General features: G+C 23.5%; 1 protein-coding gene across 1 annotated transcript in view; it reads right to left on the reverse strand.

Moving 5' to 3' along the window:
• The window catches only part of LOC129619378 (uncharacterized), a 131280-nt gene extending 114263 nt beyond the window's left edge, over positions 1–17017 (reverse strand). The window contains exon 1 of the mRNA XM_055534628.1: positions 16841–17017. The gene's annotated coding sequence lies outside the window, so the exon portion shown is untranslated. The remainder of the gene's footprint in view (positions 1–16840) is intronic.
• Positions 17018–25197: the final 8180 nt, after the last annotated feature.

A 25197-nucleotide genomic window follows, 5' to 3' on the forward strand; every position in this document is an offset into this window, starting at 1 on the left:
TAAATATAGTATGTAATTTTAATACACATTCGGTAGGAAGCTTCACCCAAATGAATTACACATAAAAAAACAAGAGAGCACTAGAATATTTTGATCATTCGTAATGAAGGGAAATTTGTTTGTGAATACTGTTGGAATCTAGCGACATCTAGTTGAAATGCTAAATATATCAACGGTTAAATGAAACAAAGTGTTTTTCATATACTAAGACGCGAAGTCTTGCTTAAGAGCGACTAACACTAATACAGAGTCAGCAGAACATCTTATAAAATTGCTCCCGTACTTTTGCTGTAGTCAAACATGCATGAATTGAGCTGATTTTAATTAACATAAAATTAAATCCTAACTGTGGGAACATTTTTAAAAATAACTAAATTTATATTTAATATCGTAAGGCATAATTTTTACATTTTGAATTAATAAAAAAAACAACATTCCTTGATATTTTTTATTTATCCAACTTAATATTTCCAACCACCCATATTGAACGCTTAATCCCTTCAAATATTACTAATTTAATTCCTTTTCTTGCTTCAAATATTATTTGTAATATACCAGCATAAATTAAGCAAATCAAATTCCACGCCCTATCAAAATTTAATACCGGTAAACAAGCCAATTAAAGTTAATAAATTCTGGAAAAAAATATATATAAACAAGTACGAACACTGTCTAAATAAATATTTATTATAAAAATGTGAAAAATACTTTAAATTTGAAATTTGAATGAAAATAGGAAACCAAAGGATTAACCATAGATGTTTTTCTGATCTTTCTCTCTTTAATTAACCCTTCAATTTTGATATTTATTAACTTTACTCAGAAAATATTTATATATATATTTTTGTTGAAATTACCAAAATTAAAGAGAATGAAAATTTGAAGTGAAAGAAGAAAATATTTAAATTTATGAATTTAAATTACAGTGGCACATGGGTGCAGTTAAATTTTAAAATATTTTTTTTTTAATTTAAAATAATATAGAAAGACTGTCAGTGAAAAGAGATTATGGTTAATGTCTCTCTTAACCTTAATGACAAATTTCATTTAATTTCATCAAATTTAGTTTATCCAAAATAAAATCAATATTGCTTAATTAAAATTTAATTTTATATTTATTTTGCATATGTTAAGGAGCAAATTTGTCATATTTCTGTTTATTTTATTTGCCGGCGAAATTGTAGCCGAGGCTCTTCTTCTAAGCCCGAAAGAAAATACATTTGATAAGGTTCGATGGGAAGAATCTCCAGAAAGTTCTAACATTAACAACTTTCCGATCCTAAATAGCCCTTTTAAGTCCTTTATAATATAGAAAAGTTTTTGCTAGTAGCGTAAAGAACTATCCTAATGAAGCCGGACATAATATTAATGTGCAAATAACCTTCAAATGCCAAAAATATTTGCTAAAGTAGACAATAAACTCTTCACTTTCCATCAAATTTAATTTTATCTTCTACATTGTGTCTGTTTATTTTTTTATGTGATTTTTTTTGTAATTCTTTGACACAACTCAATCACACTTTTATTTAAATATAAAAAAAATCATAACAATTGCAAACAGTAAAATTGGATTGAAAGAATCAAAAACATTTTTTGAAATAAAAAAAAAGTCGTGAAATTATTTGATGGCACGATTTCGATATTAAAAATATAACAAAAAACCCCACAAAACAAAAAAAAAAATCGAATGAATTAGAAAAAATCGAAATAACAAAACGATATGTTTTTGTTTCTTGTTTGACATTTGAAAATGTTTAGGGTGCTTCTTATTTTTTTTTTCTTATTTTAAAATTAACTCGTTACCATAATTTACGAAAATTTGTAATTTTCTCGCTAAGTTTAAATTCCGTGACTTAAGCTCACAGGAATTCGGTTATTGAAACCAATTCAGCTTAAATAAAAATAGTTTAATTCAACTTTCAAAAAATATTACATAATTGAAAAACGATAGTGGCGTTACTGTAATTTCGGAATCATTTATGGAGACAGCAACGAAAACAGTAAAATTGCAGTACAATATTGTGTTAGTTACAATTCAGCTTATTGCAAGTAATTGCTGAATTAAGTATTAATATAGTATTGATGCAATTAGTCAAAGTATACTATAATAGAATGTGATAGAAGTAGAACGTAAATAAATTCGAACTTACAAAAGCATAAATAATCGTAGTCTGACGTATGAATAGAATCATGACCCATTTGAATAGAAGATTAACTGACGTATTTTAATAATTTGTATTTTTCTGTCGGGAAATCAAAATATTTCTACATATTTGACAGCTTATTACACACAATATCAACAATAAACTAAAATAGTTTTATTTTGAACAAATTTAAGTATAACGAAATTAAGAGTTAACAAAACCAAAAAACATAATAAAAAAAATTATTTTCTATAGTTTTATAAATTTTTTATTTGTAGCTTTCAAAGAGATCATTTAAGAAAATTATTCGACAAAAGCGTGAATATTTGAAAATTAATGATCATTACCGCGTGCTAAAATTATTTTATTTTTCTTTTTTTAATTTTTTTGTTTATTTAGTTTTCCTTGTCTATTTTACAAAATTTCAAAAATTTTATATAAATATTTGCTAAGAAAATGTAAAATTTTTACAATAATGATTGATCATATTAAAAAAAAAAATTCGTTTGTTAAGCTAGTTAGTTAATTCTACTTATAATATAACAGTTAAATTGCTACAAGATGGTTCGTGTTATAAAAGTAAATAAAAACAATATAGACGACAAAACAAAAAAATTAACATAATTGAATGATAACGATTAATGAATGAAGATATCATGTAATTTTCAATTAAATTGAGATGTTCAACTCAAGTTTCAAATATTAAAATGATTGAGTATGAAATGTTTTATTTCTTAATCAACTGCAAAGTATTTTTAGTCATGAATTAAAAATGAGGTTAAATTGATATTTATATTTAAAATAATTCCAAGAATATTAGTTTATTATCAATACTTTTAATATAAGAATAACATTAAACGCCATCTATTAGTGAAAAAAATTTTAATACATGATTTCGGTAATATGCAAATTTGAATAAGTTTATAAATTTTGATTTTGTTTTATAATAGAAATTGTCATATAGACAGTTTAATGTGCACGTCAACATTTACGTGATTTATAAATTTCCATAGTATTGACTATTGTATTTTGAATAATGAATTAATCAAGAAGAAATATGACAAAAAAAAATTATTTAAAAATAATACTAAAGGATTAGCTTTCTTATTTATTACGATTTCCAAAAAAATAATGTCAACTGAATTTATTTAAATATGCACCAGAAGAACTTTCAACTACTCCGACATTTTTTCAAATATCATTTATTTGATATGTATAGTATCAAAATTTGATCAATGTACCTCCGATTCCGAAACTATTGTTAAAAGTATGAAAAGACGTAAATATAAAGTCGTAAATATCGAAAATTTTAATTAAATTCAATCCAAACATATTTTTTCGACTTAGGCAGTTTTCCCCTAAAACCAATACAAAATGTTTTTGAAATGTTGAGAGAAAAACAGTTTATAAACTTAGGTTGAGAGAAAAACATTTTATAGAAAAATCTTAGAAAATTTTGTCTATGAAACGTTGTGTTGCACAGTATAAATTATTGGAATTTTATTTAATTTAAAAAATTTCAACGTTAAAATACTGAACATGTATAACTGGGCTATTACATTTAACAATAAAATACACTATTAAAATTTTAATCACTATCAAAAAAAATTTTTAATTTGTGTCGGCAAGTTGTATACTAAGTTTTATTTCATAGAATAAATTAACACTGCCTAAAGTTTTAAAAATATTTTCAAATGTTTTAACTAATTGGATTTTGTAAGATTTTGTAATTACACACACTTTTTCTCATTGCATTCTTTATTGAAAATGAAGCATACGCACAATTCATCATATTTGTACATGTAACCAAAATGTGAGTAGAACGTTTAATAAAATTCTCACGCTAACATAATTATTATGCTATTAGTATAATAAGTACTATTATAAGGAGAAAAAATTATATTGAATAATGTGAAGAAAGCATTTATTTAAGTGTGTTTACAACTACTACGCATAGAATTGTATTGCGTATTTTTCACATATTTTTATATTTAAAACCCTTAAGGCTATAAACATAGGGATCATATTACATTTCAAAAGTGCGTTTAAGAATGTTGAAATTTTATAGAAACGCATATGAAAACAATGCATGCATTATTTAAAAATTGTCTGAGGAATTTTTCTTTGTATTATAATTAATATAATAGCCGGAAATATTTGCTAAATTGCTTTTAGGCTATTTCAATGAAATATAAGTAAAAATATGTAGTTGATTTCAAATAATTTGTTTTGTATACGACTATAGACTATATTGCTATCAAAATATTTGATTAATATTACAAATTTTATGTCATAGATTTTAAAATAAAGTATAAAACTTAGTATTTTATTGATTCATTTACTGTTTCCAAATTAACTAAAATTCTTTGAATTTCAAAATGAATTTATCTAAAATTCATGTTTGAAAAAGCAAAATAAAAAGTGGAATTAAGAAGCCTAGAATCCATACTATGACTAAGAACTATCGGCTTTTCTTTGAATTGAATTAATAAATTTGAAACAAAATTAAACATTTTATTCGAGTTCAAATATAAAATTTCTATTTGTTCAACAACATTTAAAATAACTTTTACTTTAATTCCATGAAAATCAAAAACTTTATTTTCGAAATATTAATTTTTGAAAGAGAATCTAAACGCATTTACAACACAACCTTTTAAATTCAAATTGTTACAATTTTTTTTTTAAATTATCTAGTATTTTATGCAAACATTTATATTATCTTTAATTAGCTTTTCTTTATTTATTATACACTAAATATATTATTATTCTTAATCACAATTTCGTTTACTACCATTTCTATACAATAAAAAAACAAATAAAAATAAAATTTTTAAATTATAAAGTGAAATATCATTCTACTTTCAAACCATATGCCACCTATATGGCAAACACAATTAGAAAAAACAAAACCTTAACCAAGGCTAGCTATATGATCTTGACAACAATATAATATGTAATAATTTTATGGTTGACCACATAATAACTTAATTTATAATTGCATAATTTACTACAATTCAATATTTAATTTCTATAATTAAATTTCCCAGAAACATATGCCAATATGTATGCCTCATTATAATATCCGGAATACAATGGAAACTATTTTTAATAAAATGAAAAATTATCAACAACAATAGATCAATTTTGTCTTGTTTTTCTCTATGTTTTATTTTTTATGCTTATTTATTTTAAATTTAACGTTTTCATTAAAAAAAAAAAAAAATCTTTCTTTCAATTAAAAATTTCCAATATTATTGAGAAAAGAAAATAAATACAAAAATAAATAATAATTTTATTTGTGTATAGTATTTTCAATTGCGCGAAGAATTCGCGGTCAGTTTTTTTTTTTTTAAATAAATAAAACCGGAAATAACCATTAAATCCTATTGATTCAATAGAAAATATTGTATTGTGGCCCTTTCAATGCATTCATTGTATCTACATATATATGATTGTTTATATGATTGTGTGTATGACTAAACAATAAACAGTAATCAAGGTTAAACATATGGTTTATTGATACAGTTAATTTAAAATAACTGTATTTTTTTTTATTAGACAATTATATTGTGTAAAATTTTATATAAAATGAAAAAAAAAAATTAAATTGAACAAGTCTCGATAATTTTTATTATTTTTATTCTGAATTCTTTTTATTTTTTAGCGATCAAAACCGATCAGCAATGTAAAATAACTTTTATTTAAGTGAGATAATTTTTATTAAGATTTATGGATTTATCTATGTGTCTATTATAAATTACATTTAAAAATAGTATGTATATGGTACACAAAAATTAATTAGATCTGTGGGTAAGTATTTGAAATTTCTAGTAGATAAGGAATTGATCTATAGGATACTCATACATATTATAAACTTAGATTTAATTACAAAGTTGATTTTAAATCTAATTTAATTTAATTTGCTTAAATTAGTTCAGTTTAGATACAAATTTCTTAACCGAATTTGAAACGATGCTACTGCATTAACAATTGATATAATTATTAAATTTAAAACTTTTATCTTAATCTAAATTTAAACAGAAACTAAAATAAAACTTTTCAGAGCTGTGTAACCATATTTCGAAAATACTCTCCTAAACTAGTTATTGCATCTGCTTTCTCAATCTGATTTTAGATTCGTTTCTACTTCTCTTACCATAACATACTTATTAGATTTTAATTAAAATATAAATTTTTTTTTTGCTCAAATATTACAAATGGAATGAAAAATTTATAATTAAAAATATTTTTTCCAATATTCATCATAATTTCGTATAATAGTATGGTAATAAAAAAAATTATATATTTGGAATTTAAAAAAAATTTTTAGAATTTTTACTCTACTAAATGTGATCAACGAGAAAGTATAATTTAAAATAAATGAATTTCAATTAAAAATAATAATTTTTTTTTTAAATTAAGTGGTTTTACGCAATAGAATAATTAATTAATATAACTACATACACATATTAAATTTATTAGGTCTTTTAAAGTCTGCACTTTTGTTTATATCCGTGTTTAAAGATATATATTAAAAAAATAATAGATAAATATTATAATTAAAAATTAATGGTTTGTATTTCGCTATAAAAACTTTCTTGATTTAAAAAAATAAAGTGAACATTCTATATAAAAAAAGTGAACATTCTTAAAAAAATTAAAATGAGTCATAGGATGCTTTAAACTATAGAATGAACTCTAAATTTACATTATATTACATCTTATTATGCATAAGTTAAATATTAAGATCTTTAAAATCTACTATATTCTTCCGAAGTACAATTGGAACGAAAATTGTAAAAATACTAGTAAAATATTCTAATATTATAGCTTCATTATTATGAATGTTTTATATGTGCTTATATACTCGTACACACTATATAATTAAATACAGCAAAATGAATCTTTCATTTTCATAATTTTCTTAGAATATAAAAAATATCGCTTTTTAAACTTTTTATGACCTTTTAATAATATATAGTTTTAATTAAAAAATTTCTAATAAAATTAAATTTATTCATTACAAAAATTATCTTCGTTAAAATTCTAGATTAAACATAATTTATAAAGATGACTATTGAATAAAATTCTAAAGAAATTTTAAATCGATTTTAATTTTATAATTTATGGTCTAATAGATCATTATAATATTCATTTAATTTTAGATCTTTAATTAAGATCTGGAGCCAATTAAATTTATTGCTCTATAAATTTTAAAAATTTAAATTGAACATTATAATTGTAATTAAAATATAAGAATGACACAAATTACAATTTCAATTAAAAAAAGAAGTAAATTGAGTGAATTAAGGTTCCGAATTTAAATAATATAATTTTATATAGAAAGAGAAGGGATTCATTTAAAATTTTATTATAATTTTCTTGTATCTACACTACAATTAAGCAATTTAATTTTAAATGGAAAAATTATGTCTTACATGTTGATACCCATGATTAATATAACAAGATTATTTGTAATTTTCCTTATTCTTTATATTTATTAAAATAGGAGGCAATAATGGATCTAAAAGCTATGGAGTTTTTCCAAAATTCAATTATTAAAGTTACAACTCGGAAGATTTATGAATTTCGCATTTAATTTGAAAATAAAGATGTTAAAGCTATGCAATTCGAACTTTTGAAATTGAAAATCCATTTAGATATTGCCAATAAAAAAACTAATATTAATTAATTATTAACAAAAAAAGAAACATAAATTTTAAATAAATCGTTAAAAAAGTTTACATTGCATTCTTATAAACAAATTTGTAAAATCATTTAGTTGTGTATTGAAATTCTTTAAAATTGAACACATTTTCTTAAAATAATATTAAAATTTTTCTTTAAAATTCTACTTAAAAATATTCTATAATTACAGATTAGGCTAATAATGTTAAATTTTTTTAAATTTTCATTTAACATAAATCTTATAACTTTAAAATAGAGCAATAATTTTTGATAATAAACTAAAAATTGTATAAATATTTTGAATTCTGAAATGGTAGCATACAAATATTGCAATTATCTCCATATACTTTCGTTACACAAAAAAAAACAATTCATATAAATTTCAATTTTCAATTATCGAATATTCACAGTACCGAATATTGAAATATGTATGTAAGTTATTATATATGAGGTATTATGGCAAATATTTTAATAAAAGATCACAAATTTTTATTTATAACATTAATTGTAGCATTTGAAACATTCATAACATTAATTTTAAAGTCATAAAATCTATATGGAACCGCCATAAGTACCTACTTGTATTTTAACCAATAATTATGATTTTTTTATAATCCTAACGTTAAAAGTTTTTTTTAGTATAGAAAATTTGCGGCTTTCATACAAGTAACGCGTAAATTATTTTTGTTTTAACAAAGAGCGAAAACAACAGAAAAAATTTCAAAAATAGTAGGGTCTAAGTAATTTATACTTTCATTTGTAAGGTTAAGAGAAATAATCATAAATTTAAAGAATAAATTATTAAAATTTTAAAGTGTATATATTCCTAGATTTTGGATTTCTATTCAAATAAGTATAAAATGAAAAAAATTTTTATCGAACTCAGAGTCTGTTCGAATTGAGTTAATTAAAGCATTGAATACACTACAATCTTGCATCATTGTTCAAAATAAATTGAAAAAGAATAGTTTATATGAAATGTGCATAATAAAATGGTCTTCAGAAATGCATACAGTTCTGGTCTTCAAGTCCATATGCATAAAATTTTAGAAACTGACTGAATTCTAATCATATTTGGGCAATAATTGCTAATTATTCGGTCTTCCAAACTCTGTTGTTGATTTTGTATGTCTTAAAACTAAAACTTTTTTCAAATATATGTAAAATTACATCTAACTAGCATCATATATTAGTTCTAACTAGCTTCTCTGGAATGATAAATAACTTTTTAAGTATCATTAAAAATGGTGTTGATGGTGGTAAAAAGACATTTCCTCTCGATTTATAAAATTCCATTATCCAATCGAATATTTAAAAGTATTGCCGTATTAGACTTTACAATTGCCTTAGTTAACTTTACAATTTAAGTTTTGCCTCAGTTAAATTTTGCATATTAATTTTCTTCTACTTCAAAATAATTTAGTTTCGCTGATTATTTTCCAAACGGTGATTGATATTCACGATTTATCCTTCATTTACTGACATTTTTTATAACGGTGTTTTGTTACAAATTTTTCAATTTGATTTTCTATTGTGAAAATTTTGTCATAATGACATCTCTAACGCATCCAATATATAAGTACTTCCTTATATTCCTTCTCTATATATATTTATCAGGCTCAAAAAAATCAATTCCAATATATATTGCTAAAAAAAAAATAAAAAACACGAAATTTTAATAAAATATTATTAAAAAAAAAATGCTAACGTTGTACAATTGTTACCATTATTACTATTTTTATTATTGACTGTTTGATGCACTAGGAGCACAGCACAATATTCGTACAAATCTAGTGAAAAAAAAAACTATAACAATGAACAATTTAAACTAGATCACAGCAAGACCGCATGTATACTGCTCATTTTTTTTTCTTGCATTTTTCGTATTGCCTCTCACAGTGTGACGGTAAAATGTTACATGTTGCAAATGCTTATTAGATGGTATGCTTAGATACCAGATTATAGCATTTTTTAATTTTAAATCAAGCCGGTTTTCTATAAGCATATTTTAATTTATATTCAATCTTCATAATATTTTTGAACAGTTAAACATTTAAGTTTGTTTTTAGTTTTTAAAGTAAATATGGAATTGTTTTTGGACTTTGAATTTTTATATATGTATGGATGTATGTATTTTGTATGTACATAAGTACTTTTAGTTTCCTGTTTAATTTTCTCATAGACAACAAAATAAGATGGTGAATTAAAAAAAAAATGTTAGTTACTGTTATGATTTTCTTTCTTTTTTTTGTAAACACAATACTAAAAAATAATATAGACAATTTTTTTTTGTTTAAAAAAGAAGTTTAGGAAAGAAATAAAAAAAAATCAAGACACAAAATATTATTTTTTTTCTTGAAAACTAGATTGAAATTCCAATATTATTAAAAATTTATAACAAAGTTAAGGAAATTATTTATTGTATAACTTTGAAATTTAGCGATTTTAAAAATTGAAAAGGCTTTACTGATGTGTTACGAGAGCACCAATTTTCTAATATTACATTTCATTAATTTCAATAACACTGCCCATAATTCATCATTACATTTTTTGAATTTTAAAATGTAATAAAATTTATAATTTAATGGAAAATTTATGTTTTAAACACTACTGCTTAAATACATGAACTATAGTTGTATTGTATGACAACTACTGTCCATTCGTTGATTCATTAAATGATGGTTTGAAACTGTTATAATAAATTAAATTATTTATTAAATGAGTGAATTCTGAGTTGTCAGAATATGCTATGGTAAAATGATACAATTTTATTCTGAGCACCGAATATGGTAGAACTTATTTTGTCATTTAATAATTTTAATAATTTAATTTGAAGTTACAATATAACTAGTATAATAAGCTTTATGAAATATAAATACATATTTTATTCGTGAACGCATAGAGTGCGACATGAGTACTGCACCGAACCCTGTAAAATTTCAGGTATAGAACGGAATCTGATCTATTTTCTACGAGTCGGAGTTTGTTTAGGTACAAAAAGGGAAAACGGCCCTTAGTGGGAAGAAGTCTTGTCCGGTATGCTATATTGTATCAGCGGAATGTCTATCATATAGAGTACTGAAATTAAAAGTAAGGATTTAGGTATAAATTTTATATTTTTAATAAAATTTAAACAATTTTAAAACGAATAATTATTGTATCAACATTATCAACACATACCCACATTGTAAAAATTATTGTTTTTTTTCAACTGGCTATCATCCCTCTCATACATTAAAAAGAATTTTCAAAGCAAATTGAAAAAGTCTTTGAAATTTAGTGTCATATTTTCAGCACCTTTAATTTCAACAACTTTAATACTTTCGCGATTTTTGTAATCATTGTCTATGGAAAGTGGACATTTAATTGAATTTAACGTGAAAATTGAAAAGACCATTCGATTTGATCTTGTTTTTATTTCCTGATATTGTAGTGAAGAAACATGTGCACATACATGCATTTCCATATTCGTTTACAAATATTTAACTTAAAAAATTTTCAAATTGTTTCAACATAACATTTGTTTTTTTTTCTTATTATGTAGTCACACCTGAGTTTGTACTTTTCTCAGGTGAATTAAGGTTTTTTCTTTAAACAATTATGCAATGTGATATACTTTTTGTTTTGATTTTTTTTTTGTTAATTTTTGTTAAATGAAAGAATGACAATTCAAATTCAACTATTATTTAAATTTTTTTAAAAAAATAATTTTCAATCATTTACATTCGAAAAATCCAAATATTATTTTAAAACTAACCATGAAAATTGTATGTAAAGAAAAACAATGCATAAATGTAAGTAACATTTTGACTGGAAGTCATTAAAAGTTTTACTTGAAAAGAAAGTCGTTAAAAATTTCCAAATTTTTTACATACATACATGTATACACATTTAAAATTTTTGTATTCAAAACAATCAAAAAATTCACTAACGTGTAAATCAAATTTTATTTTTCAAATAATTTTGTAATTTTGTTCAGTTTTCCTTTTGTTTTAATTTTAAATAAGTATAAGAAAATAATTGTATTACAGTGATATAGAGAGGTAACACTGTTATAGATTTATAATGGATATGTTTCAAGATAGTGTTACCATAAACTACTTATATGATTATCATTATATAATAATTTTATTATAAAAAATGATAGATTGATAGTAAATTTGAAAGTTATCAAGTAATAAATGAGAGAATATTATTAAAATTATATCAATATTTGGCGGGTTTCCGTTTATGCACGCTGCGTCGAAAGTTCTACAATAGATCTGAAATTTCTGAGCCGTAAACAGTATGCGAAAATTTCAGGGAAGTTTTTTATATTGGCTCAGTCTGCAAATTTTGAAACGAAATCAATCATATGAAAATGACATACGATAAAAGGCAATTGTTTTAATTTTTAAATTTCAAAAAAAAAATTTCATGAGGCAGCGAAAAAATTTAAACTATTAGATATCTACGCTAGATTTTATACAATTCTTCGTTACAGAATGAATTTCCGAACACACTTAATTACAGCGAATAATTTTCAAACGATCTTCTATATTTTCAGTTTGCGCAGTGTACAATTTTTGATCGTGCTACAATTTAGAACTACTCTCAACTGTTGTTGAATTATTTCATTTATATTACTCTTAAATTTATTAATTTTCTGTAGTTGAACTTAGAATTATACATACATATGCCTTGATATCTGGCAACATTAGAAATTAAAAAATAATGATTTTATAGTAATTTTGTTGTTCAGAAAATTTTAATAATTTTTTTTACAATAAATTTAGTAAATTTTTTTTTTAATATTAAAGCGGCAATTTTTAAAAAAAAGGTCTACATTCTCTTTGAATACTAAACAAATGACTCTTGATCATATTTTTATGGTATTTTTTATAGCATTTCATAAAAATTAAAATATTGTTAATATTTTAATAATTTTTTTTTTGAGGTTAAAAAAGTGGTTACAATTAGTTTTTCTAAAGGTGTGCTTTAATTTTGTGTAATACATTTAACACATTATTATTTATAATAAATCATGATGAATTTATAATAGTGATAATAATATATTTAAAGAGTTTATTAAATTTTATAGTTATTAATTAATATAATAAGCACAAAAAGCTGTTGTAAGTAATCATAATGCTATATTGTAATAGCTCTCAATTAACAATTTTTTACTGAATATGAGAAATAATATAATATGACATTGAAAATTTTATTTAAAATTCATGTTTTCTTAAGATTTTAATATAAAATTAAAATTTTAAAATCCAAATTTTAATGTAAATATTGTACTACTTTATTTAACAATAACATTTTTATTATAAATTATCAAATATTAGAGATTGCATGGATTATATATTCATGAGCTTGGTACAATTTGTCTTGTTTTACAAACTCATACAGCAATAATCTTACTTAAAACTTAACTAAATATTTTCCAAACATTGAAATGAAATTTATCTTAACATTATTAACTAAAATTTTGTTAATCAAATTCTTTAATTACTTAGCATTGAATATACGTTCTATAGATTCAAAGCTACGGTACGATGATAAATTCTACGGGAATATAATAAAAGCCATTTAACATTGCATATTCAAAATTAATATTTAAGATATGGTAGAAGTTAACAACAATATTACTTTACAGTCATAAATTAAACATTTTAATTTATGACTGTAATAATAAAAAAAATTTAACATTTAAGAGATTCGCGGAAAAATGTTGTGGCTCTCTAACTTAAAAGAAAACATGTAATACGATGGTGACATTTTTTAAAATTTTGATAATAAATATCGCTCGCTCTTTACTTTATAAGTGTTATAACGAATATTGTCTTATAAACTACATACATATACAAATAACATACTTCTTGTAGGTAGCACAACAATGTTGTATGATTGTTATTAATTGCAAACATGTATTTTTTTGTTATGTTTGAATAAAATAATAAATTATATAATATGTTCCAAACCATTTACAAGACCAAAATGTTAGGTAAAAAAATTTCTACGTTAAATGTGTATTACAAATATGTATCACTATTGATACAATTAAATATATTAACGTACCTAAAATTAAGAAAATTATAAATTTTCATGTAGAATTATTTTCATGTAGAATTGCATTTTATTTAAGATATATTGTGCCACTCCTCTGAGTGCGGGGCACACATTACACATGCGGGAACTCGAGCGCCCTGTGAGGTCTGCGATATCCCGTGAGGTTAAAACCGCTCCCCTCCCTCCGGGAGTGTATCACACACTCTCAGAAGGTCTACTTATTCTTCCCACAGAATCTTTATGTGTCCCACTTCTGATTCTTTTCCTATTTCTTACATCGCTTCTGGTCATCAGCAGTTCCTTGGCCTGCCTTCACCGTTCTGACTGCCTTCTCAGACATTTACAAAGAAACAAACATCGCAATATCTATTGCATTATATATTAATTTCTAACTCTTCTCTCACACTTACTTCTTATAAGTACATAATATTTTTGTCTTACATCTCTTAGTACGCGGTCAAGTTGTTAAAAATAATGTCTAAAAAGAAAATTTAATCTAAATATTAAAATAAGATTTTTTCTCTTTTTAAATTTGGAAACTTGTAAATTTGTCCTTGTTTGTATATTACAACTCATGTATCTACATTTTACACCCAAACACATATTTCGTATAAATTGTGATCACATTCCTTTTTTAAAAACATAATTTGCAACATTTATACATTAAAATAATAAATTATTTAACAACTTCATATTTTAATGTTCCAATTTATTTTTATGAGAATATTAAAAATTTGAAATTTTTTCAAAATATATATTTCCAAGCTATATATGTACTCGTATGTATGTATGTTAATTAATTTGTTAAAATGATTAAAAAAATATTAAAAGCTATTAATCCTCTCATTATTACTTCATCATTTTAAATGTCACCAATATAAGTAACATGGTTTAGCCGGGAAAAAGCAAAGACGAACAAGAAAAACAACAACAAACAAATTTAGCTTCCAGGTATAAAAAATCTTAATAAAAAAAAATTAACTTTATTTTATATTCTCAATTTAATAGAAACATTATAAATAATTTATTATTAAGATCTAGTAGCACTTTTATTGAGTGGCTACTTCAGATAAAAGTAATGAAGTGAATTCACAATGTTATACTTTATATACACAACTTTGTTCATGGTTATATTAAGCAAAATTTTAACCATGTGTATAAATGAAAATTAAGCAACAAATCAAAATATAGTTGATCTAGTACTAGTTTATTCTCAGATATATTTGCAAAAAATTTATTAAATTAATACAAAATTCTTATACTCTAAATTAAATTAGCGCAATTACAATTTCGTATTTTAATACAATTTTTAAAATTGCGCATTTGTAAAGTAATTAATATTTGCAAGTTTGATTGCGCCCAAAATATTGAGCAATATTTACACTTTTACCAAATGAAACCATTGGAATTGAATTAAATCACCTTCAATATAAATTTAGAATTCATTATAATGATCTCTGAATAAAACTTGAATAAAAGTAAATATTACAATTTAAAATTATATTAACTACTGAAATTTAATAAAACTCAACGGCACACTTTGAAACAAACCACATATGCAGGCACACAAATCTATAACATCTTAATTTAATTTTAAGCTAATAATGTTTCAAGAAAGAAGAGAATTTTTCGAATTTAATATTATAGAAGCGAAATTGTGTTTTGCATTTTTCAATCAACAGGAAGCGTTCTAATTAAGCAAATCACTTTTTTGAACCCACTCGCAAAACGAAATCAAGTCTATTAGATTTAAAAGCTTTCGCACATGCACAGAAATTCCAAATATTGTAAAAAAAACTATGCTCGAATATCTTATACAATTTACATATGCATATTATATAATGCGCATGTCACTTGTACTTTTCTATAGCCTTTTTTCCTACATTTACGGTGAATTTAACATGTTAACGTTCAGATAACGCACTAAATATAAAGTGGTTTTAACAATAAATTCGTGCTACTGTTGAGAAGTGACCATAAATTTTTTTTTGCTAGTAAATTTTTCGTTTTTTCTTTGTAAATTTTCAGCAATCGCATTAATTTTTTTATTTATTTTTTATATTATTGAAATCATGCAAAATCATACCTTTTGCAATTAAATTGATTGAATTGAATCACATTTTAAACGGTTCACTTATTTTATTTGACTATATGCGCTGCTTATGGTTTTATGTTTTTTTAATATTGATTTAAGTTATGATTTTAGTATTCCCATTTCATTAATGTATATAGACAGGAAAATCGTAATGATAATTGAAAGTGCCTGCACACTTGTTTTGAGTAACACTTAAAAAATTAAAATAAGAAATAAAATATAAATTTTAATGCAGGTAGGTACCTGCAGATGTACTATGTCAAATAACCGTGAGATAATTAAAATCAATCAATGAAATGAATTTCAAAATTCAGTCGCGATATGGAAACTTATTCAAATACTGAGAAAATACCCAATTCAAAAATCAGGTTCAAATTACAACTTTTCAATAAAAAGTTTAACAAACAAGGAATGCCAAAAGAAATAGTATTAAAATATTGAAATCTGGATTACGAATTGAACGATCAGAAGGAAAATCAACGATCTGAATGAAAATTCGCAAAATACAACAATAAAAAATATGCCATTAGATTTCTACGTAAAATTCTGGAATTTGATAATACTATACGTAAGGCAATTAAGAATTCGATTCAATCAATATTCCTGTGCATTAAACAATTCGATTTGTTCTAATTACTTCTTAATAGAATCAATTGCTTTCTGTTGCAAATGCTTCTTATAAAACTTATTAAATGTTTCTTTTAAAACTGGACCGGCATTAAATAAACTAAGCAATAACTTTCAAAATTACTTGATTTTCAAATGAAAAATTAAATTTTTGTATTCCTAAAAGGAGAACTCAGAAATTATACAATGAAAACAAAATTAATTTAAAATGTTTTCAAATCAAACTTACCATTAATAAGTTCTTAACTGTAAATTGTCATATGACACCTTTGCTATGCAGTTTCGTTCTTGTTTTTTTTTTAGGCGCACAATAACCATTTATTGTCCCAGTTGGATTCTGACACTTTTTTTCTTATTACATTTAAATTCTATTTGCAATATTTAAAAAAAACTTCTGAATCCCTAATGAAATAATAAAGTTAAAAAAAATTTAAACTGATTTTTAAAAGGTTACTAAAAAAATTATTATTTATTACTTGAAAAAAAAAATACAAACGCAAACGACGCACAAAGCACCACAAAAAAAAGAACAAAATTAAAAAAGTCAAATTCCACTTGACGTTTTATTTTTCAGATGCCAAAATAATTGGGGTTACCAATTTTCAATAATTTTTTTTTGTTTGGTTTTTTCTATTTTGTGGTTTGTTTGATTTTTTCTATGCAACTTGTAACTTACTGCATTTTTTTTTTTAATCTGGAAAAAAAAATATCAATATTATTATTATTGAAAGAACTGATTAGCGCTAAAAGAATTTTTAAAAACTTTATTTAATTATGTGTAAATCAAATCTGACGTCAAAATATGTTTTATATTTTATTGGAAATTACTTATCGAATATTCAAAATATTTTTTGTTGTTGAAATAATTTAAAATATTTAGTAATCAATTTGTTACTAAAATTCTGTCATTATTTGCTACAAAATTTGCTTTCAATCAGTTCTGTACATTCATATATACATATATACATATATATACGTAACCTCTCAGATGCAGTCGACTTATCATATGTGCGCATAGTAAGTTTACTCTATTTTAATTGCGGTTTAATTTAACACTCAGTTGCTTTTCATCTACACCGAATACTTGTCAGCTGTTTTTTTTGTGTAGTATAAAGTCGTAAAATTATGTATGTGTAAATAATTAAAGATTGTTACGTTGTAAAATGAAATTGACATTTTCATTGAATTTATTATAATTTATTTGATTTATTAGATTAATAATTTGTTAACAAATTATTATTATAATAATAAGAAAAAATCATGATAAAATTATTAAAATAAATATTTGAAGAAAAAAAAGTTCTATTTAAATAAAACGTAGTTTATTTCGCTAGTAGAAAATCTTTTTCTACTTCGATTCTGTTATCATTTTATAAAATATAGAAAACTAACAGTAAATGCCATGTCACGAAAAATATAAACTCAACTCATGCAACTGACCTTTGAATTCGACCATGATGTAACAAATTCAGTTGGTGAAAAGAAAAGTGCTGCTCCACAAACCATTGGTTTGACCCAACTTTATTAAGATTATTTATATACGGTGAAAACAAATACAAAGAGAGTAACAATTCTAAAATTCATAAAAAAACTCGTTATGTTGTATTAAAAATCTAAAGTACTTCCCGTTAAAGTTTACTACGAAAAGAAAATGTCAATAAATTAAAAAATTAACTAACGAAACTCGAGCCAATCTAATCTAGAGAGCAATCTAAAAAGTTATGCCTAGAATTAAGGTTTGACATATTCTTTGATCATTATTCTTGTTTATTTTGATTAAGTGCTATATATAAGTATGTATTTTATAAACCTATTAAAAAAGAGGGCGGTTCTCTAGTAATTAAAACGTAAATGTAAATATTTTCATAAGTGCTAATTGCTATAAATCAATAAAAGTTATGAATAGTTGCATTTTTTCATATCAATTATTTTTGTTTAGATTTTCTCACGCCCAAATTACAACATTTTTAATTAAAAATGCATATCTTAGATTATAATGTTCTATCAATATTCAATACTATCGTAAAATAAAAACAGTGGTATTTTCAACCTTTCACTAACATTTTAATTCATAGAAATATTGTGAAAAAGCTGTTTAATAGAATGAAAATAGAATAATTTTGCAAAATGTAGAAAAATAAAAATAATTAAATCCAATTAAATGGAAAATAATTCCATTTTTATTTTATCAATATAATTTTTATATACGTACAATATTTTATTAACTAGAACCCAAAAAAACATTAGAAATTTTAATAAAAAAATTTTCATAAAAAATTAAATATTAAAAAATTCTATTTTGTATTAGCGATACCGACACTTTGTTAACTATGCATGAGGCATTAAAGTGATTTAACACGCAATTTTTATGTTTAAATTAAAAGATTTATTACCCATTCATATTTCGATTATAATATTAAGTATGCAGTATAATTTTTCATTTTATTATGGTAACACTATTTTTGAAACAACTATAAACTTAACAACAAACCATAAAATTTATGACATTTTTTTTTCATCTAAACTTTGACATTTTTCATGAGCGTCGCTAGATAAAACGTTTACATGTTATAATTTAAAAAAGGAATTTTGTTGGGATAAAATTAATAAAAGCAAAACATAGAAAATTTATAATTTTAATCTATTATCTACCTGTTTCGTAATCATAATATTTAACTATAATTTTCAACGTCACAATCTATCCTGCATACAATTTTTTTAATATGACCAGCATCAGACCAACTCTATTTAATATCATGCTATAATGTGTTTATAAGCATTTTCGCGCGATTAACTAGATGTGTATATGTTGCTTATACTGGCATGCAGTGTATAATATGTTTTATTAGAAGGTGTGTGTGCATACAGTAAAATTAACACCCGTTCTACCCCTCAGCATGGGGTAATCGAAATATCACGCAATATATTATTCATGACAACTCCTTTTTTTCTATTTTTTCCTAACAGTTTTATGTGTCAACGCGAATAAAAGATATGATTGTTAATTTTTGTTTTATGAATTTTGTATAATAATGGAAGTTTAACAAACAAAAAAAAAAACAAAACTGTTAGAAAAATTCCAAGGTAAAATGCGGTCAATTAAAAATTTTTGGTATTTTTTTTTCAATTTTATGTTATTTAAATTGAATAATTAAAGAAACAAAAAATTCTTATTGGAAGGAACAATAAAAACTGTTAAAATGAGATCAATTATGTAATCTACAATAGTATATATTCAATTTTATAATGTTAAATCAAAAATTTTAGTTTTAATTCATATTCAGATTGTTTCTACCGTTGTGTATTTGGTGTTAAATATTATGTCAATTCACACAATTTCGTATTAAGTGAAGTAATAATGTTTTTTGTCATTGTGAAAATATAGCTTTCTGTATTATTTATTACTTAGGCATTACAATACCTCAAAATCTCCCTTTAAATCTAAATCTGATGGGTTTTTTAGATTTAATGAAAAACACAAAAAAAGATGTAAATTCACCTACATATGTAAATTTTCGAATTAGGTAGCCAATTTTATAAGCCCAAAAACGTCGTTCGGTCGCAACTAAATTACAGAAGGTTAGGAAGCAGAATAAGTCAATTTAACGTTGACAAGTAATTGTAAAAACAAAACCACAGCGATGAACGGTAACTGCAGAAGATTTTCGTTATTGAACAAGAGCAACAGCGAAAGGGCCAAATTAACTGTTCAGTATTTTCCATATAATGTCATACACACATGGAAAGAGATGATTTCCAAAAAAAACGCTAGGCGTTAAAATAGAATTTTAGGCTTCTCTACCGCCGTCACAATATGAATTTTGACATTTCGATGCGGAAAATCGAAATTCTGTTTTCTACTTAAAAAGGAACGAATTAGTGTCAAAAATAGAACACGAAAAATCAAACAACAAAAAATTTAACTATTATAAACATAGCTCAGTATTATTTATTACATATTATGAGATATCGTTCGTAATACCTATACTTATTTCTCTAGACGTGCTCTAGAATAACATTAAATAGTTAACGGTAAGGTAAGTACTATTTTATATGTAATACTGTGTAGTAGATTTTAATTTTTTAGTTAGAATTATATTAGCACCCTTACATAATAATTGCATAATACCGTTTCATTTTTTTATTTTTTTTTGTAGAACCGTTGGTTAATTTTTTTTTTTATATTTTTACGTAAAACTCGATTTATTGTATATAAGAATTTATTGCAGATTGATAAAAAAATGGCAAGTAAACCACCACACCTTAATTTTATAAATTTCCAATTTGAGTCATTTTTTTTTATTCGTTTGTTTGATTTTGATATGAAATTATTTAAAAATAACAGTTACAATTGTTAAAAGACAGTTATTAAAATAAAAGGAGAAAAAAAAAATTATGAAATGCTGTTTTGTTTTTTCTTTTTAACATAGAGTCAATATTAATGTATAACACATTTACCGTTTCTGTTATTTTTGTTTTTCTTAACCTTCGATCATAATTAAATACAAAATTACACATGAATTTATGTATTGTTTTACATTATTCATAAGTATGAAGTAATGGGTGATTTGTTTTAGATTTTTAATGTTTGTTGTCTTTATTTTTATCTAATCAGACATGATTACTGAACTTATTACTCGCTTGCTATATCACCTTAGAAAGAACATCGTTCAAAAGGTATTTGGAAAGTTATTCAAAAATATTAATTAAGAATTTTTTGGTTAACAATTAAGTTCGGGAGTTGCCGAGTTCATGAAATATCTTATTTATAACGAACTGTGCTTTTCATAATTTATTTCTACCTCAGTACTAAATGTGTAGTATGTTTGGCAATGAAGTACTGCAAATGCTGTCAAAAAAAAATATGTTTGTTAATGCGACTATTATTTTTGTAGTTTGTTTTTAGAACTACAACTGCAAGCTAAGATTTTTAAAAAATACGCGCAACAACTCAGTTTTGATTTTACCGCTGCGGAAAGTACTTTGTACTTTGAAAAAAATAATAATGTCGGATTTACAGAATTTATTTGAATAAGTTTCTTTAAAATTTTGTTATTATTTTAATAAAAAATTTAAATTTATATTTCAGAGAACTGGAAATAATACAATTTATTTAAAATTTTATTTTGTGACTTCATTTTTGAAACATTAAAAAGTATACATATGACAACTTTCGCAAAGAACTTTCTCAGCTGAATGCACAGCTGAACTTTCAATGAGAGCTTTCACAGCTGGAATAAGTTTTTTTTTATGCTAATGTCAAATTTTTACAGCTGCGTCTTTCTGTTGCCTAAGGTATTTTAAAGTTAGAAAACTTTCGGTATTTAATGCAGATTTGGGATAAAAAAATTACGTTAAATCGATACAAAATTTTCTGAGTGAAATGTGAGGAAAGGTCACTGGCTAAAAGTTGGCAGAATTAATAAACTATGTTGTACCCAAAATTTACATGAAATTGGAGCATTTGTAAAAGATTACAGCAACGATTAATTTATCGATTCAAAGAAAAAAATTACATAGAAGCTTATACAAATCAAACGCATAAAAAATCACCCACCGTTACTTAAAATTAATAAGACCGCACCGTTACTTAAAATTATACAAAAAAACCGTTACTTAAAATTAATAAGACCGCATATTTTTGCTTTTCATTGAAAAGGTATGTATTTAAAAAAAAAATAAACAATAAAAAAAGGTGCCATTAATTTTGTATGCGGTTTAAATTTAATTCTTAATTTGAGAATATTAAAGTTTTAAGAAGTTTTTTAATGGTCATTCTAAAATTCATACTGTTTAATGAATGCAAACCTGTAAATACACCGAACATTTGGAAATATGCATGTATATATATATATATGTAGTTTATATTAATAAGAACTTTAGATATATTAGGAGAAATATGTAAAAGGAAACCTGTAGATTTAAATAAAATTGTAAAAATAGTTCAAACATAAATTTTATTTAATTCAAATAATATAAAATTTGGTTTTCTAAGGCAAGAAATTTATGGCTATATATTAAGTGTATTATGTAATTTTTATACTATTATAAAATTATAGTTATTTAGATTTTATTTTAAAAGTAAAGAAAAATTCTCATAATTCATAAGGGTTGGGCATTTTTGAATCGCATTTATATTAATTAATTTATGAAATTTATATGTTATGTTAGAAATAAAATAGTAGTGCAAAAGAAATGCACCTTTTAAGAAACATGAGAAAAAAAATTGTGTTATGTAACACTTGGAATAATTAAAAATTTTTATATGGCAAGTAAAAACTGTCTAAGTCGAATTTAGGAATTTTTAGTTTTATAGTAAGTTCGAATTCTCTATGTGAAAATTTATAAATTTTAAAAATCTTAATTTCATGCTTAATTTTGTTAAATTAGATTTGACAATTTCTTAAAAATTTATTCAAATTTTATTTCTTTGTAGTTTTAATAACGCTTATAAGATGACAGAAACTGGATGGTATTTCTGCTTGAAGCAGTGTGGTAGAATGAATCCAAATGAAGAAAAAACGAAATAGAGAATATTTTCCTTGGCTGTTCAACTAACTTGTTTTCCAAATTTCGGTAAACCGTCGAAATTTTATATTTTTTCAAATACAACTCAGGATAAATGAAATAAAGCAAATTCAAAAATAAAAATTTTGGTGAATAAGAAAAATGAATCGTGTCGTCAAAATAAGAAATCTTATTTTGTCTGCCCATTTTTAAAAACCATTTAAACTTATTTTCTACTGATGTTTTAACAATATTCAAAAACTTTCTGTAATTTAAATTTTTTATATGTACTATACAAAATTATTTTTTTTTTTAAATTTTTTAATAGCTTATCTCTTAATTATTGTTTGTTAAATATAATCTATTACCTTTTTGGCAGTTCTTATCTTAATAAAAATGATGGTATCGTATTAAAATATAGAGTGAAAACCAGAGGTGAAATAATCGCCAAATATGACTATAAAACCAAGTATAGTCTCAATGAAAATAAATAAGAACGAATTAAATTTTCAGAAAAAGGGACAATCAAATAAATTTCAACCTACTATACATTGTTCTGTATTTATTTTTAAGTTAAAACTGTTCTACTAAATTGTTAAAATTTTTAATTGTTTGTCAATACGTATTTAAATGACAAATATTCTAATTCTTAATAAGATGTATAAAACAGAAAATTATAAATTTACAGTAGTTTCTAATTTCACATAATATATGTATACTTATATGGAAATCTCAAATATATTAATTAACTACAATAACATTATCCAAATTAACTTCAACTCCTTATACGCGAGTTTACGTATACAAAATATCACAGGCAATAAATTTAAAATTAAATCTTTTATCCCAAATTTTAAAAACCAAATCATAAAATTTTTATATAAATTGTTATAATGTCCACGTCCCATGGATAATAAACGCCATAGCACAGTATTTATATACAATTAAATTAAATATTTTATTTCAAATACTTATATAAGATTTAAAAACTTGATTCTTTACCCTCGTCTTTAAATTCTTCAAAAGAGTTTTAATTTCCGTACAGTTTATTCGTTTATTTTTATAGAACAATTTCCCTAAAAGTATATTTAGGAAGTTCTTTAAGTAATATAACACGTTATAAATCCAAATATATGCTATAATTATATTGGTTTTAGTTTAACTCAAATCCTATATCACCTCCAGAATATACGAAAATTTCAAATTTCTTCTATTTAACTTAAAATAACGAAAAAATCACGGTAGAAACATTGAGAAAAAATCCAAATTTGTCAATTTATCAGCAATAAAAACCAAAAACTAAATTTAAAAAAAAATCACAAAACTAAAGCAATTTTTTTTTTTGTATAACGAATAAAACTTTAATTTTATAAATAAGAAATAAAAATTATAATTAAGAGTATGGTTGTCTGTAAATGGCATGATGTTGCCCACGAGCTTCAAAACAATAATAACAAGAAGTATATAAAAAGAATATAAAAATCTATACAGAATAGTAGATTTTGACGTTAACAGAAAAAATTCCAAATTAAAGAATAAAAATTAAACATAAAAACCAAAAAAAAAAAAAAAAAAATTTTTAACAATCTCGGGGAAAACATAAAAAATTTTATTTGAATAAAAAAAAGCATCATGTTCGATTCTTACATAATCGATGCATGTAAAAAGTTAACGTTGAAATTTGCAATGGTTGTTAGCAAATATGCATTATAAGTGCGCGCAATCAAACGAAATTCAAAATAAAATGTTTGATTGGATGCCTAAATAAAGTTGAGTCAAATCAAATGGTTTGTAAAGTAGCACTTTTCCCTTAAGTGAAAATAATGCTGTTAAAAGCAATTTATTTCATTGTTTGAATTACTTTCATTCATATACCAAAATATTTCAAATGATGGCATGCCCTTAGGATGAGACGAGAAAAAACATGGAACGACCCACATAGTGGTGAGTTTAAGGATTAATTGCGAAAATTAAGATAAATAATTGTACTTTTTAATGGCATGGCATTCACCGTTAGGTTTCTGCATTTGTAGAAATTTGGAAAAGCTTGCAGTTTCGGAAATATAAGGTGCAGAAAAT

The sequence above is a fragment of the Condylostylus longicornis genome, unplaced genomic scaffold (assembly GCF_029603195.1).
Source record: "Condylostylus longicornis isolate FDR11 unplaced genomic scaffold, ASM2960319v2 ptg000013l, whole genome shotgun sequence".
NCBI classification, from domain to species: domain Eukaryota; kingdom Metazoa; phylum Arthropoda; class Insecta; order Diptera; family Dolichopodidae; genus Condylostylus; species Condylostylus longicornis.